This window comes from Anthonomus grandis, chromosome 5 (genome assembly GCF_022605725.1).
Source record: "Anthonomus grandis grandis chromosome 5, icAntGran1.3, whole genome shotgun sequence".
Taxonomy (NCBI): Eukaryota; Metazoa; Arthropoda; class Insecta; order Coleoptera; family Curculionidae; genus Anthonomus; species Anthonomus grandis.
In genome coordinates this window covers 10,435,600-10,453,005 of record NC_065550.1, presented here as the reverse complement: position 1 = coordinate 10,453,005, position 17,406 = coordinate 10,435,600, and the positions used below count along the sequence as shown (strand labels likewise).

Sequence of the window (17,406 nt, the reverse complement as noted above, 5' to 3'; positions counted from 1 at the left end):
AAAGCCCATACACAAAACATGGTCCTTCGAGCCGGATTGGCAGATTGGCAGATTGGTGGATAGGCAGATTGGTGGACAGCAGATAGGTATACATACCTACCTATATTAGGCAGAAGTCACAGGTACATCATACCAAGCAGTCGACAAGGTAAATTTTTTATATATCGCAACACACATCAATTTGAACGCAAGGAAACAAGCAGCGTCCGAATCCAGAAAATTCGTCCTTTTTACCAAGCGAAAAAAGGAGATTTTTTTGATTTTGGTTTCAAGCATTTCGATCTTCTCTGGGGTACCAATTGGCAGGCATTGAGACACGCTTTCGACGACGCAGTGAATCTCCGGGTTTTTAGCCGCTCCAGAGGCAGACTAATTTAACGACATTAGGTACTTCACTTCGCTACAGGACTACTTGACGATTCTTCGGCCCACTTTCCGAGTTTAAGTCGTTAATCATTTTTATTTTTTATTTACATTACCTTATTTAACTTTAGGATATATAGGTCAAGAGCGGGAAAAGGTTCATCGACGTCATATATCATAAAAGTTCGAGTAGCACATTATTTTTGAGTAGTACTTGTTGGATAGTGTTACAATCTTTAGTTTATTTACACTTTAATTATTTTTTTTACACAGAAGCATAATTAATTGGTTTTATTTTTGCATTCAAACAATTTTATTGATTTATTTATTTATTTTTTTTTCTTTTAATTAACGTTGAATTAATTAATTTTTAACAAAATGCCTGAAACACCATCATCCTCATCAGAGGACTTAAACGTTAAAATTAGAGTTCTCTCTTTAGCACGAAATAGAATTTTTGATGCTCTTTCAAGATTTACAAATTTTGTAAATACATTTTCTGATCCAAATCAAATTGGCCAATTACAGGTCAGGTTAGAACGGCTACAATCATTATGGCCTGAATTTGTATCAGTTCAGGGTGATCTGGAATTATTTGATTCTAAGGATCACTCACAATTTAGGATTGACTTTGAGGATGAATTTTTTGAATCTTCAGGTTTGGCTAAAACTATCATTGATAAACATCTCAGAGATATTCATCAAGCAGATCAGGAATCCCAGATCGCAGAGTCGATTCCGCAAAATTTCCAAAACGCATCATTGCAATACCATTCAAACCTACCCAAAATTAAACTACCAGAATTTTATGGCTCCTATGAGCTTTGGCTACAATTTTCAGATACTTATAAATCTTTGATACACAATAGTGCATCACTAAGCAATATTGAAAAATTCTGGTACCTTAAATCATGTTTGAAAGGCGATGCTGCCAAACTTCTTCTCTCGTTGGAGGTTATTGAGTCTAATTATTATGTTGCTTGGGATATTTTATGCAAGAGGTATGAAAACAAACGGGTCATAATTCAAGCCCATATGAAATCACTTTTTGAAATTCAGCCAATTAATAAAGAATCTCATATTTTACTCAGAGGTCTTCTTGATAATGCAAATCAACATCTTAGAGCTCTTAAGTCATTAGGCTTACCTGTTGATCAATGGGACTGTTTTATCATATTTCATATAAAATCTAAATTAGACCCTTCTACTAGACGTGAGTGGGAAGATATTTCTTTAAAAATTAATACAGACACGCCTACTACGGATGATTTATTTTCATTTTTAAATAAGCGTTGTCAAATACTAGAAAATATTGCATCTTCCTCAACCTCACATAAATCCGAATTCAAGCCTCAAAACCGCAGTTCAAATCATTCAATAGCTTCCTCAACTTGTTTAAACTGTAAAAAAGATCACTTTATTTTTTCATGTGGTGACTTTTTAAAACTCAGCATCCAAGATAGGTTAGGCAGGATTCGTGCACTTAAAGCTTGCACAAATTGTCTGAAACCAGGTCACTCTGGTAAGGAGTGCCGCAGTACTGCAACATGTAAAAAATGTTCTTTGAAACATAATACTTTGTTGCATTTTCCAAAACCATTTATAGGACATAAACAAAATCCTAATAATATTCAAGTCGTTTCAGAGTCCAATATGCCTCGAGAGTCCGCTATTGAATCACAAAACCATGATTCCCAAGTTTTATCTGTCATTAATACATCTTTATCATCCAAAATTCAATCTCAATGCATCTTACTTCCTACAGCTTGTATTTTAATTCAATATAAATACGGTAATGATCACTTTTGTCGAGCTTTGCTTGACAGTGGCTCTCAATTAAATTTTATTACAAGGAGCTTATTTCGTAAACTTAAGCTACCAAGCTCAAATATAAGTCATTCAGTGGAAGGCTTTGGCAATAATGTGACAAATATACATAAAAGCGTAAAAATAAATTTCAAATCATCAATCAATTCATTTTCATTAGAAAATGTTGAATGTCTAGTCACAGACAAAATCACAAAGAATTTACCCGATGTATCATTTAGTATGCCAAACATTCAAATTCCTAAAAACATTGTTCTTGCCGATGAAAATTTTAATCAAAATGGACCTATTGACTTATTGATAGGTGCTTCAATTTTTTGGAATTTATTGAGTGTTGGGCAAATCAAATTACAGAATTCCAGCGCTATTGTGCAAAAAACAAAATTAGGGTGGATTGTTTCAGGGCCCATATTACTTAATTTTCTGGAAAATTTTTCCTCCGTGTGCAATTTATTTACATCTAACACATCTGATTTGCAAAATCAATTAGAAGCTTTTTGGAAAATTGAAGAGTGTCAGCCAAGACATTTTTTGTCTAAGGAAGAGCAAGAATGTGAAACCTATTTTGTTGAAACTACCTATAGAAATAATTTGGGAAAATTTGTCGTTAGTTTACCTTTTAAACAAAATCTCGCAAATTTGGGGGATTCATATGACATTGCCCTAAAAAGATTTTATAACATTGAGAAAAAACTTAGTAATAATCCTGATCTCAAATTACAATATCATGCATTCATGAAGGAATATCTTGAACTTAATCACATGACCAAGGTTTCTCATCAATCAACTCATATAAACACAGGGTTTTATCTTCCACACCATGCTGTTCTCAAGGAATCGAGCACTACTACTAAGCTTCGAGTGGTATTTGATGGATCAGCGAAATCAACTAGTGGTTTAGCTCTTAACGACACCTTGAAAGTAGGTGCTAAGATTCAGGATGATTTAATTGATATTATAATTCGTTTTCGAACCTACAGGTATGGGTTCACAGCGGACATAGAAAAAATGTACCGATCAATTTTAGTTCAGGAAAATCATCGATGCTTTCAAAAAATAATTTGGCGTTTTGATCCTTTTCATGAGTTAGCTGAGTATCAGCTAAATACAGTTACTTATGGCACAGCTAGTGCAGCTCATTTAGCTATTCGTTGTCTAAGACAGCTAGCTATCGAGAATCAAGCTCAATTTCCCGTAGCATCTGACAAAATTTTAAAATCATTTTACGTCGATGATTGGCTTTGTGGTTCGAACACAATTCAAGAAGGAAAAGTTCTCATCAAGGAAGTTGACGAAATTTTAAAATCTGCAGGTTTCAATCTTAGAAAATGGTTTGCCTGTAATAATACCCTTCTTAATAACTTTTCAAATTCCCCATTAGAAGCAAAGATTCTTACAGAAAATGACACAACAAAAACATTAGGAATTACGTGGAATGCCAAAGATGATGTTTTTCAGTATACGATCTGTCTTCCTAATATTAATCCAGTAACTAAAAGATCCATTTTGGCAAGTACCTCACAAATTTTCGATCCTATGGGTCTTGTTGGTCCTTGCATTGTAAGGGCTAAAATTATTATTCAGTCTTTATGGCAATTAGGCCTTAATTGGGATGAAAGTGTTCCAATGGATCTACATCAAACCTGGATCAGCTTTTGTGAGCAAATTTGTTTAATAAATCAGATTAAAATTCCTAGGCAAATCTTTTGTCTAAATTATAATTCAGTGGAATTTCACGGTTTTAGTGATGCTTCGCAAAAGGCTTACGGAGCTTGTTGCTACCTTAAATCATGCAATAATTCTGGGGATGTAGTAGTGCGACTTATTTGTGCTAAATCTAGAATTGCGCCATTAAAAACTTTGTCCTTACCACGCTTAGAATTATGTGGTGCTTTGCTACTCATAAGGCTATCTTCAAAGGTATTAAATGCTATTCAACATGTCAAAATAAATCATTCTTATTTTTGGACTGATTCTTGTATAGTTTTATCATGGTTAGCTTTAGAACCCAGTCAATTAAATACTTTTGTCGCTAACAGAATATCAGAAATACAACAGTCCAGTACTCTTTCCCAATGGCGTCATGTATCAACCCAACAAAATCCTGCTGATATGATATCCAGAGGATTAGACCCAGATACATTAAAAAATTGCAAACTTTGGTGGTTTGGTCCTGAATTCTTACAACATGAAGAACAAACATGGCCCTATTTACATTCTAATATTTCATCGAATGTTCCAGAGGTGAAACAAAATACTCAAACCGTCTTAACCACATTTGAAAGTAACATCACTTTTATTAATAATTTTTCATCTTATACAAGGCTTCAAAGGGTCATTTCCTTTTGTTTAAGATTTATTTATAATTCAAAAACCAAATCAAAGGGTTTACGTTACTATGGTCTTCTATCTAAGCAAGAACTAATAAATGCTACTATTACCTTATGTAAATTAATTCAAAATCATTATTTTGCTGATGAACTCAAATGTCTTAAAGCATCTTTACCTTTAAAAAGGAAAAGTAAAATTTTACGCTTAAATCCTTTTATCGATTCTAATGGCTTGTTGAGAGTTGGAGGTCGATTGAAGTTTTCAAATTTAGATTTTAATGGTAAACATCCTATCTTAATTCCTAGTGACTGTCATTTCACAACTTTAATTATACGATATGAACATCTGAGGCATTTACATGCTGGTGCTCAAACAACATTGTCAGCTATAAGATCAAATTTTTGGCTTATTAATGGTCGTCATGTCGTTCAAAAAATTCTTCGTCAATGCATTATTTGCTTTCGTGCAAATCCAATACCTGCATGCAATCAAATGGGCGAATTACCTAAGGATCGGGTTATCCCTCAAAGACCTTTTATTTCTACTGGCATTGATTTTGCTGGTCCTTTCCTTGTAAAAGATGGTAAAACCAAAAACAGAATTACGGTCAAATGTTACCATTGTATTTTTGTATGTTTTGCAACAAAGGCCACACACTTCGAACTGTCAGCTGATTTATCATCAGAGTCATTCCTCAATTGCTTAAAAAGATTTATTTCTCGAAGAGGCATTTGTTTTAATATTTATACAGACAATGATACTAACTTTGTTGGTGCTGAGCGTGAATTAAAAGACACTATTAAAAAATTAATACAAGGATCAAATTTTAAAGAATTTCTAGAAATCAATCAAATAACTTGGCATTTTTCACCACCATATGGTCCTAATTTTGGAGGGCTATGGGAGGCATGTGTCAAGTCAGCTAAATTTCATTTAAAGAGAATTGTAGGAAATGCACACTTAACTTATGAATCGCTTTTTACTGTCTTTATTCAAATTGAAGCCATATTAAATTCAAGACCATTGGTACCTCTTTCTAGTGATCCTAATGATCTAGCGGCTTTAACACCTGGGCATTTCTTAATCGGGCAAAAATTAACAGCATTACCTCAAACGGATATAATAAATATACCAGATAATAGACTATCGATCTATCAGCGTATTCAACAACAAGTACAACATTTTTGGCGTCGATAGTCTCTTAGTTACCTAAATACTTTGCAGGAAAGGTCCAAATGGGGCACTCAATTTCCTAGTATTAAAGTAGGGACACTAGTATTAATAAAGGACGATAACACAGCTCCATTATTTTGGAAGCTAGGTCGTGTAGTAGAGTGTTTTCCCGGTAAAGATAATATAGTGCGTGTAGTGAGCATTCGTACAAACAACGGTATTTTGAAACGAGCTATTACTAAGATTTGTGCTTTACCCATAGACCATAAGTAGTGGTATAATAAGTTCTTATACTTAATTTTAAGATTAATATTTTAGCATTAACTCTTTTTATTTTTTAGTTTATAAGATTTTCACCGCATTCAAAATATTGAATTGCAATTTGTTAATTATAATATTCGTAATGTACATTATTTCAATTCACTTTTTACACATTTTTTTTTTAACATTATTATTTGTTAGTTGGTTTTTTGTACTAAGGTTGTTTTATCATTATTTTATTTGATTTTTAATTTTTTTTTGAAAGTTAACCCTTTCAAAGGGGGCGGTATGTTTAGACTATAATTTATTTAGTCGCCGCGCCAGCCGCATGATATAAATTTAATATTTTATTACAGGCGGCATATTAAGTTTTATAAACAGTCTTAGCTTTATAAACAGAGTTATTAGATTTAATTTCTTAAAACCGCTTATTCAATTTCCTTACTAAAGCCGACAAATAGTACAAAGATCCTTCTATAATCAAAAATGCAACGTTCATTATGTAAGCATTTTACACAGCCACATTCTCCACTCCATCCATATTTTTATATACATTCACACTTTTTACTTCAGACCAACAGGTCATTAAAACAGTATATAACACAAGATTCGGTTAGAATCAGAATTTTACTTTGTAAAATTTTTATTTGTATATTTTATACAACAATTAACAGAATTGTACGGTTAGTGCAGTGCTTTATTTCATTCTTCTAATTACACTTATTTACCGAAAAATTCGTGTTTTATTGAAGAAAAAATCACAACCCAGAATACCGTGTGTGGAAAAGCCCATACACAAAACACATAGTTTACATAGTAGAACGCATAGCACCTAAACTAATGCGCAGAGCTTTATATTGACTGATATCTGCTTTCTGTAACAAACTATTGGAAGCAGTACCATAAAGACAGGCTTGATAGTCAATAATTGATCTTATGTAACTCTTATAGAAAACTAAAACTGTTGATACATCACAGCCCCACCAAATTTTAGTGAAATATCTTAGAAAATTTAATCCTCGTTCACATTTAGAAATGATGCTATGTTTGTTCTTTCCAATTAAGTTTTTTTCTAAAATTATGTTAGATATTTTACTGCTTCTACGTAAGTAGTAATCTAATATAATTCGTTAAGTAAATATAACTTATGTTAGAAGTATTGTGAAGTGTAAAGATACATATACTTGATTTTGTAGTAGATATTTAAAAACTATTTATGACTGACCAGTTATAACAGACAATAATATCAAAACATGTCACACAAGCTGTTCAAACATAGGTCATATTTTTTATTAATACTGTATATACAAAAATGATCAGCATACTGTACTAAACTATATTTACATAATAAGGTGTGTAAGTCGCTAGTGTACATGTTAAAGAGAAGAGGGCTCAAAACTGAGTCTTGGGGTAAACCTATATCTACAAATCTAGAGCCAACTATTTCATTCTGAGCCAAGCATTTCTTATGAAAATTTCTCTTACGCAATATAATAAAATATTAGATTGTGTAATATTTTCTGGTATAAGAAATAATTTGTTGGTTATTATCTTGTGTTTTAGTGTATTTAAGTCAACACAGTCATATGCACCCTCTATATCCAAAAAAGAGGCAGTTAGATATTTATTTGTTGAAAAACAATTTTGAATATCAGTGGTTATATGTGCTACCGCATCTAGAGAAGCAAATCCTTTTTTATATCCATACTGATTATTAGGTAAGAGTTGTCTATTTTTTACCCAATCTTCTAACCGATTTTTAATAAGTGTTTCTAATGTCTTTAAAATACAAGAGAAAAGTGATATTTGACCTATAAGAGCTACCAACATTAGGGTCCTTGCCTGGCTTTTGGATAGGAACAACAATTACCTTTTGAAAATTATCGATTTCATAGCTATTTAAATAAATATTATTAAGTATGTCTAACATAACTTGTTTCGCATTCTTAGGTATAAGAGAGCATATATTGAATGTTGTCAGTTCCGGGAGCTGTGTTTCCAGTATTTTTTATAGAACTCTCAAGTTCATTCATGCTAAAAGGTTTGCACAGGAAATGGTTTTTTAGGTACTCAAAATAGGTTTTTTGCACCTCTCGGCTAACTGTTGGAGGGGCCACTTTGTCAAAAAATTCTTTAAACCATTTATTATTGGTGGGTTTAAAACAAGTTGTTTTTCTAGATATTTTTTTTGCTTGTAGCCATAACTGTGTTGATTTTGTATTTTTTCAAATTTGAGCATCATGAAATACAGGATTTTCTTGCTTTTTGTTTAAAATTAACGTAAACTAATAAAAAAGTTTTTTGTTTCTGCCTCAATTCTAGAACATGAAATATAATTTTCTAGGGTTGGATTTCGTTTATGCTGTAGAAGTGCAGATTTCCTTTTTTGAATTATTGGGTCACATTCACAAGGATCCCACCACGGAGAAGGAGGTTCTTTATATGTGTTAGATTTATTTATAGGAATATATAATTTTGCTGCTTCATTTATGCAACTTATTAAAAACCAATACTTATCCTTTGTGTGTTATCAAGTACTAAGCTATTAGAAATACAGTTTTCTATAAACAAGTAATAATCTTACCATTGGGCTTTTTTGGTATTCCATTTAACTTTAGGGTTTATTTTTAATGGAATAGTGTGATTGCATTCAAATTTTATAAGGATAGGGTAGTGATCAGAGCCTAAGGAGTCATCTATTGTCTGGTGTACTTTAGCTGCCAATTCAGGGGTGGTGAGACTTAAATCAACAGCAGAATCTAGTTCATTGGAGCGGGTTTTCCTAGTAGGTATTAGACATTCATCGTGCCGTATGTGAAGGAGACGACTCAACACCACTTAAAACTCCAAGAATTTGAGCTATCCATACATCATAGCACCGAGCAAGAAAAAATGCAAGCTTGTATGGGAAAAAAATTAAAGGGTTTCTTGTGGCTATCCAAAATCAAGTAATATCAACAAGAAATTATTTTTTGTTGATATTTTTTAAGTTTGTCGTAGCTGATCCGACGGTACCAAGTTGTAGCGTATTTTTGCAAATAACTTATCATCACATAAGCATGGCAGCTTTTCGTCGAGTAGGCACTAAGCAGTAGGGACGTTACTTGATTTTATTATTCATATAATTTTTTAAGGAAATATAGTTATGGATTATAATTAGTAAAATCAAGAAAACCTAATTATTGCCTTTTGTATTGAGTCTTATTGATAATTTATCCTCTTTTTTGTTGTAAAATAAAGGCTTCTAATTTATCTCAAAATGAACATTTATTCCTCATAGAGATCTTTATATTATTTAAACCCAGAATTTACATAGCTTAATCTATTCTACAACATACACTATCCGCAGTTTATGTTGTATAATAGATAATATTAAAAGGTCATTTAAATAAACAATTAATAATAAAATAAAATCAGAATACTATTAATTATAAAAATGCAGTTAGTTTTTATGCGGCTGGTTGCAAAAATTTATAGATCATTTAAGTAGAAAATTAATATAATATTAACGTAAGGAACTAGGGAAATTTATGAATTTTGAAATTCAAGGGTCTTTGCGCAATTTGGTAATACCCGCTTACTGTTTTATCAATAAAAATTATAAATGTAACCAAGCGGTTTACACAATCTTAATTTCAATTTTAAGGAACTTTGAATTATTGAAATAAATAAATAAGATTTCAAGTAATTAAACAAGATATTAAATCACTATTATTTTCAAAATAGATTTTACATACCTAATAAATTTCGAGAAATTTAAAACCGAAAAATGAATTTGAAATTTTTACCGGATAATATTTAATAAAATAATTTGTTTGGATCCTATCAGAGACTCAGGAAAACGCCGGAAGGGTTCTGCTGTTCTATATCATTCCAGAAAATTCTAGAAGCGGAATAAAGATGATCAAGATCCTTTAGGTGGTTAAACTTCGGCAATAAAATGCAAAGGAGGGTAAGAGAGACATTAAAAACCTAAGAAAGAAAAACGGTATAATGATTTGTTAGTAATATTGTTCGTTTTTTTATAAAAGTTTTTTTAATAAAAAAGGGCAAAAAAAATTAAAAGATGGAAATAAATCACTTTTTATCTTTTAATTTTTTTTCCATAGTAGATAATAGACAAGCAACCAGCTTGGGAAACTAGCCAAGTCCTTTAATATCGGTCGTAGGTCGATCGAGTATAATTAAATATGCTGATAAATTCTACTACAAGAAAGAAAATAGCCGTAAGAAAAGAAAAAACTTTATCAAAACCATGTGGATTTATTTCAAATGCTTACATAACAAAAGGATTTATTAACACATTTTTATGTGTTAAAAGGGCTTAGGTGGGCACAATTTAAGGACTGGGACTTTTGACGAAACGGCAATCAACCTTGTGGGACCACCGCCATTACAGATCTCCTAGACTCATACGCCATTCGAGAACCTGAATCGCCTCGCATCGATGTTAGATATTTAGCAAGAAATTGGATCTTTTTTTGGATGCTAATGAATGGTACCGGTCGAGTATGAAAATAAAAAGCAGGACCTGGATCTAATTATTAAAATTATACAAAAGGAAAATTTTTGTTGAAGAATTCTGAAAATTACTTATAATAGATTAAAGTTAAGGTATTAAATATTTTTTTTATATATTAGGTAAATTAATATTTTTAAGGACCCTTATTATAAAGAATAACAGGTTTGTAGCATTGTACATTTTTCCTTAGTTTTAATGGAAAACAAAAATGTTACAAAGTGACAGATGTAGGTATGGATGTGAGACAACGGAGTCCATTCAGCATGTCACCGGTGAATGTCAAACTTTTGCACCAACGGAATATAAAGAACGGCATGATCTAGTTGCAAAGTTCCTGCACCAAGAGCTCGCAGAAAAATTAAACCTCTTATCACCAGCTAAGGGACCATATTATAACTATAAGTGAGAACCAGTTCTTCAAAATGTGTAACAAAATGTAACAAAATCCTATTAAACAAAATAATTTAAAACAACCCTTATTAATGAGTATGTATATGAAAACAACTAATATGTCATATCATTCCACTCATTCATTCATTCATCGCACTCAAAAATATAATGCCACAGTCATAAATTTGTAAAAATAAATTATAAATTATCTAAATATTTAACAAGAAAAAAATGAAATATTGCAATATAACCTGCCATGAACATTAGCCACCGCCAAATTCATAATCGACCATACATTAGAAATAAAAAGTATCAAAAACTTAGTTATCTTAACTCGAAAAATTCATCCATTATCTCAAAGATGCTGGTCATACACTTTCATAAAAGGTAAAAACATAAAATCTATAGCATCACAGAAACCATGGTTGAAACGAAAACACAGAAACCATGGTTTCGGTAATGCTGTAGATTTTGTGATTTTACCTTTTATAAAAAAAATAGTTCTCTTATCCTTTCTGAAATAATCACAAAAAAATTATCACAATTACATGAAACTCCACCCCTTATTATCATTATCTCCCTAGACATGTGAATTGTAAAACAACCCTAGAGAAAATGCAGATATATATAAAAATATATATATACAGGGTGTCCGGAAGCTAGATTCAGTCCTTTAAGGGGGTGATAGCTGACTTAATTTCAAACATTTTAAGCTAAATATGTGTGGGTCGAAATTTGTTTATAAATTTTTTAAGGCAATTTTTGCATTTTTCTCAAGAAATACCAAAATTTCACACTTAAACGGTAATAGAGCGCAAGTTACAATTAGTATCGGAGTTTCAAAGTTTATTTTGTTTTGTCTAATGTTTCTGTGTAAACTTATAGAAAAAATAGAGACATTGAAACGCCCTTTATTTTTAGATATCACTCATGCCGATGCCTGGCCACTTCTCAGAATTATGACCTCTTTTGTGCGGCAGGTCATGTAAACAAAAATTATTAGACTGAGACCTCTTATAAGCCTACTAAGCATTAGAGCCCCGATTCTGGGGTTATTTTAGGTTTTAATGTTAAATAAAACACAATTTTGTTTAAATTATTTATTGTTCATGTTCAAAATGCAATCCATTATTTCTTATACAGGCACGAGCCCTTTTTGTTACTTCGGTGGTGGTTAATCTTATGGCCATATCTTCTTTCATCCTGTCAAATGCTTCATTTATTTTGCGAATCAACTCTTCTCTGGTTCTTATTTCGGTGGTGTATATAAGCTCCTTTGCCCGGCCCCATATGAAAAAATCCAACGGAGTTTGGTCAGGCGATCGAGGAGGCCAAGGAAAGGTTCCGCCTCTACCGATCCAACCGTCCGGAAAACAGTCGTCTAAGTAATTCCTGACAGCCAAGGACCAATCCGCTGGACAACCTGTCAGGATGACAACCATATATCTGTATTAAAATTACTGAAATAAATTTGTATTAAATATGTCTTACCCCAAGATAAGAAAGCATGACCACTGACAACTAACCAGAAAACTTTTAAAGATTTGGGCGCCATCTTGTTATGTCAAAAATATCCCAGCAAGACTAACCGCTTTACAGAGGCTGTTTCTAGGGAGTTTAGTTTGTGCGACAGTCTTGATTTTTAGGTTTTAAACAACAAGAACAAATCCCTAGATCTGATAGGTTACAGAAACCCTGTTAAATAATTGGATAAAAAAAAGAAAACTTATGAGGCTAAAGGAGGAAAGCTAAAATACAAAGAAAAATAATACACACTATTAAAATGTCCAAATGGTCCAAGAATTAAAATAACATCACAATTAAAACGAAAATAATTTAAAGTCATAAAATACTTACAATGTGGAAAATAAAATTTTACATTAAGAGACATATACATTTAATAAAAAAAAGGACCACCAGAAGTTAACGCTACATCTTACCGGTTACAATTATAATAAAATAAAACCAAACTACACAGTTACTAGCCGGTACATGGTATTACTTCTTATCTACAACATTCCCTAAACAATAGGACTGTGTTTTCACTGATAACAATAACAATATAATATACGAGGTTGTTTTTTTATTTTTTATTAGATACGAGGTTAGTTATAAAAGGTATACTATGAAACAAAAGATAGGTAATATTATTATTTTAATAAATTGCAATATATCACACTCAGTTGGTCTATGTCAGATCTAGAATTAATCGATTTCTTCTAATTGTTGACATGAACCATTTCCATAAGCAAGCGTTTCCGGTAGTTCTCAGAATGCAATATCATAATCAAACTGGTGGTTCGTATTTAAAAAATGAACTGCCAAAGCACAAGATTTTTTAGCTATGCAACAATCACTCTTATGTTATGTAATTCTCTGTTTCAGTGTTTGGGTAGTTTGTCCAATATAGCAACCCCCACAACCTGTACAAGGAATGTTGTAAACCAGATTAGACCTTTGTAAAATAGGCTTTTTATCCTTCGTTTTAGAGAAAATGCCCATGGGCATTTTAATAGTGTATATTATTTTTCTTTGTATTTTAGCTTTCCTCCTGAAGAAGCTACAAATTAGTAGTGAAATACCGAGTTTCTTATGAGTCCATCAGATTTGTTACTAAAATATAAAACATAAAATTTATAACTTGCCAAAGGTTCTTATTGAATCAATAGGCATGAACTGACTAGGTAAAAATAATTAGGCCTTTGTTAAAAATTATATCTAGGAATATTGTTTTTAGAAAAGAAGGGTGATTGTCCAAAGGTTGGTCTTGGAGCAACTTTGCCTCAAAAAGTGATTGCCTCTTTTGATTAAAATTAGGTCTAAAGATTTTATCCTTGGTTTATTCTAGAAATGGCGTTATTATTGTTTGTTATTGTTGATCTTGTGGTCGCGTTAATGGAAAAGGGTATGATTCTCGAGGTTAGTCTATAGTTGTGTGTGTTAAGGGTATTACCTTTTTCTTAACTATAAAGAAAATTTTATTCCTCAATTACGAGAGACGTTGCTTTTTCTATATTTTCTGGATTTCTAATTCTAATATTATTTTGTACAGTTTCTGTTCAGTCATTCGTCATAGTTTCTAGTTCTTAATTCTTTGCCGCTTCTAAATTCAATATGGTTCATTTAGAAAAGACTAAAGATCGTGCATCTTGGCAACGCATACCACAGTTATATGGTGTTTCACCCTTGTTTGGAGCGAATATAATTAAATCCTGAACTACACAATCAACATTTCTCTGATCACCAAAACTTAATTCTAATACGCTTTTAATGTTTTCCTATGTTTTAAATTCACTTAATCTAGAGCCAATCAAAGTTACAGCCCTGCCAATTAACTTTTCAATAATTGCCCTATATCTAAAACCATTATAAATTTTATCACCTCCATAAAAATTATTAGTTATTAATAACTTGTACAATTATTAATAAAAACATCCAAAGTTTGTGGATATATCCATCAAAATTTGGGATAGTATCCACATATAATTTTAAAAGGCAATAGTTTATAGTTGTATTATTACTGTTACCGCTGTTATTTATATTTACATTATTGGTTTGTTCCACATTAGCTTTTAATAGCATTACCTAGTTGCCAGATTTGTTAAATTTAAAGCGAGTTTGTTCTTATTTTTTAAATTGGGTAGTTTTTATTACCTAATTAATTCTTTATTCAAAACAAAAAAAATGGCATATAAAAGTTAAAAAACTCACTTAATAAAAGAGCAGATAATGTATAATTACTTACATTAATATTTAAATTTCTTTCATTTCTTTATATTTTTGCTTTCTTGATACTAGTGCCAACAGGAGTGAAGCGATGCTGTCTTCTGTGTCTTTGGTTTTCCTAATCTATGCGTCCAATAGGAAAAGAGAAATGTTGTCCCCTAATCTCTGGTCTTCTTACTTTGTTGGTTTCTATGATGCTTCTCTTCCACCAACGCTAATTGCAAGAGCGTTTTCTCCTTTTCAAAATTAACTGCTAAAATAAATGAGCTTTGCCAAATTAACCATAAAAACGGGTATAATAGCGGAATATATAACTAGCAGGATTTATTTTTAAATGAAGTATTTGGGTTTCTATGTATAATGTATTTCAATTCTACTATATCTGATTTTTTAAATGAAAAATAAAGTTAAGTGTCATTAGCATAACAACCGTTTTTTACAGTGTACACATTTTTTTGTCAGTTGCGAGGTACAGTTTTATGGTGCATATCCAGTTCCTCTCCAACGCTTCCGCCCAATCGTATTGAATCCAAAACTAAAGCACTACAAACCATTTCTTCCCGCCGATGTATCTCCTGAATCCTTTCAATAGGTGGTTCGTGAGCTTTGATGTGACAATTTCTACATTCTTGGAGGCAAAAAGATATCTCAAAATTTGACATGACGTTTAAAATAGTTGTACCACAAGGAATCGGTCTATTTTTAAAATTTCCTCAGAATAGATCTCTGTATTGTACTGACGAATTGCCTCCATAAAACCATTTAATCAATTGAACTTTTTCGGAAGGGGTATAAACGGCTATAATGATAAATTAAAAAAATAAAATTAAATAGTGCTTTAAGACTCAGCAGTACAGAACGCAATCACAGAGCAAAATGAGGTCTGTTAATTGTGCCGTGCCGAAAATAGCAAATCAGACGCTCGGAATCCGCCACTCCGCTTATCAACCAGAAAGTAAGCGATACTCGATATTGCCATTTATAATGCTTATGTGTAGTCGCCAACTCGTATATTTCAGTTCATCATTTATAGTCGCAACCATAGTTCTTTAACTTTTCTTCTAGATTAATAAACGATTTTCCTAATAAAATAGTCATGAATGTAAACCAGACAAATCTTTAGGATAGTCCTCTTAAAATCGTTTCCATTAGCCGTTCAAAAGTGGCATGGACCTAGCACAGTCCAAATGCCATCACGTTAAATTACGATTATCCAGCACTCAGTCCGAGAGCCGTCTTTTTCCGTTCTTCAGGAGCTAATTTAACTTCTCAGTGTCCACTTTCCAGGTTAAGCGTGGAAAAGATGTCCAAAGTGTCATCAATGCGAGGAAGAGGATAGCTGCTCTTTTTAATCACGTTATTAAGCTGCCAGTAATCTCCGCAGAATCTGGTCGAGTCATCATTCTTCTTTACCAGTACCACCGATCAAGGTCATGGAGAGCTAGATAGTTCTCTGATAAGTTCCTTGGCCTTACTCTTAACAATATTTTTAGCCTTTTCTCTCTTGGTCAGTGGTTGTCTTAGACCTGGCTGCCAATGGGACGCGCATTTCCTGTATTGATTTTGTGCTGGATTGGTTGTTCCATTTTTCCAGTATCAAAATAAGCTAGCAATATGGCTTTCCGATTGGTTTCTACATCCACAACTCGCAGAAGTATTGATGAAACTGTCGAGAAGTGTTCTATTTCCATTTTTTTTAAAGATAGGATATTCATTGACATTTGATATTCATTTTACTCACAGGAAAACTTCTTTTAGCACGTACAAAGATCTTTCTGACCGCTATTCCTCGACCGACAGCCTCGGTATGCATTGCAGGTTTGAATATGGAACTACGACTCTCACGATGTAAACAACTTATAAACCTCACCGGATGCTCAAATGTAGTTTTTCCTATAGTGAACTTGACGTTTGTTTAGTTTGGACATTTGCTTGATCTCTCGTCGCTGTTTGCAGACGCCAATTTTATTAATGAACCTTAGCTGCCGATTTTACTATGTCGGGCTACTAATTATCTTTGTCGCACCTGTATCCAGCAGCACAGTGCGGACGGTTTCATTTACACAAGCGTCAACGAAAACACTATTGGTATGGCTGTAGCGAGGAGATTTGGGTAGTATTTATTGGAGCTTATTGAATACAGACTTGACAATCGCCCTCTTCACATCGATTTTCTTAAGTTTTCCGGATTGGCGGGAGTAGTGCAAGCGCCTTCTGGGCATTGTCTTCTTATGAGATATGCTTTGCAACGGTTCGCAACGGTTCCTCTTCCGGTCTTGTTGGCTACGTCCTCCATTACTCTTCCTGATAATCCGCTTAACCGATTTCTCAAAGTCGTCTTCCTTGCTGGACACTAGCGTGGCCGTTATTCGTGTTCTTGGCAGCCTCGAATTCAAGGGCCCGTAAAGTGCATTAGCTTCAGCTGTATCAGTGTTAAATTCATGCAAGGAATTCCCTAACTATTCCCTTATTTTGTCACCGATTTTCAACTGCAGCAGCTTCAAACTGATGCTGATAAATATTTCATGATGTAGTACTATCAAATTGAGGCTTTTTGAGGTATATTAGCCCAACAGATTTCATATTGCCACAAACTTTGTTCTTGTGGTTTATTTCTAAAGGCCTACACTCGAATCGAAAGTGTTGACGTCCAATATTGTGAGTTTGTTTTGAACTTCCTCTATTTTGTCCTACATAAATAAAAGAATGTAAGGTTGGAAAATTTTTCCGCAAATCATTTTTTCAAATACTTGCAACATTTGACCGATATCGTGTGCACCAGCAACAACAAAGTTCTCCAGATTATTGCCTTC

At 32.7% G+C, this 17,406-nt stretch overlaps 1 long non-coding RNA gene across 2 annotated transcripts; it reads right to left on the bottom strand.

Annotated features, from left to right (window-relative positions):
• Positions 1-11,952: 11,952 nt before the first annotated feature.
• LOC126736481 (uncharacterized) lies at positions 11,953-12,872 on the bottom strand. Of its 2 annotated transcripts, none has more exons than XR_007660668.1 (3): positions 12,725-12,872; positions 12,359-12,615; positions 11,953-12,290 (listed from the first exon to the last, which is right to left on the bottom strand). It is a non-coding gene; the product is annotated as an uncharacterized LOC126736481 (long non-coding RNA). The 2 variants fall into 2 exon arrangements; XR_007660669.1 differs by having other exon boundaries at positions 12,359-12,562; positions 12,725-12,861.
• Between the last annotated feature and the right edge of the window lie 4,534 nt (positions 12,873-17,406).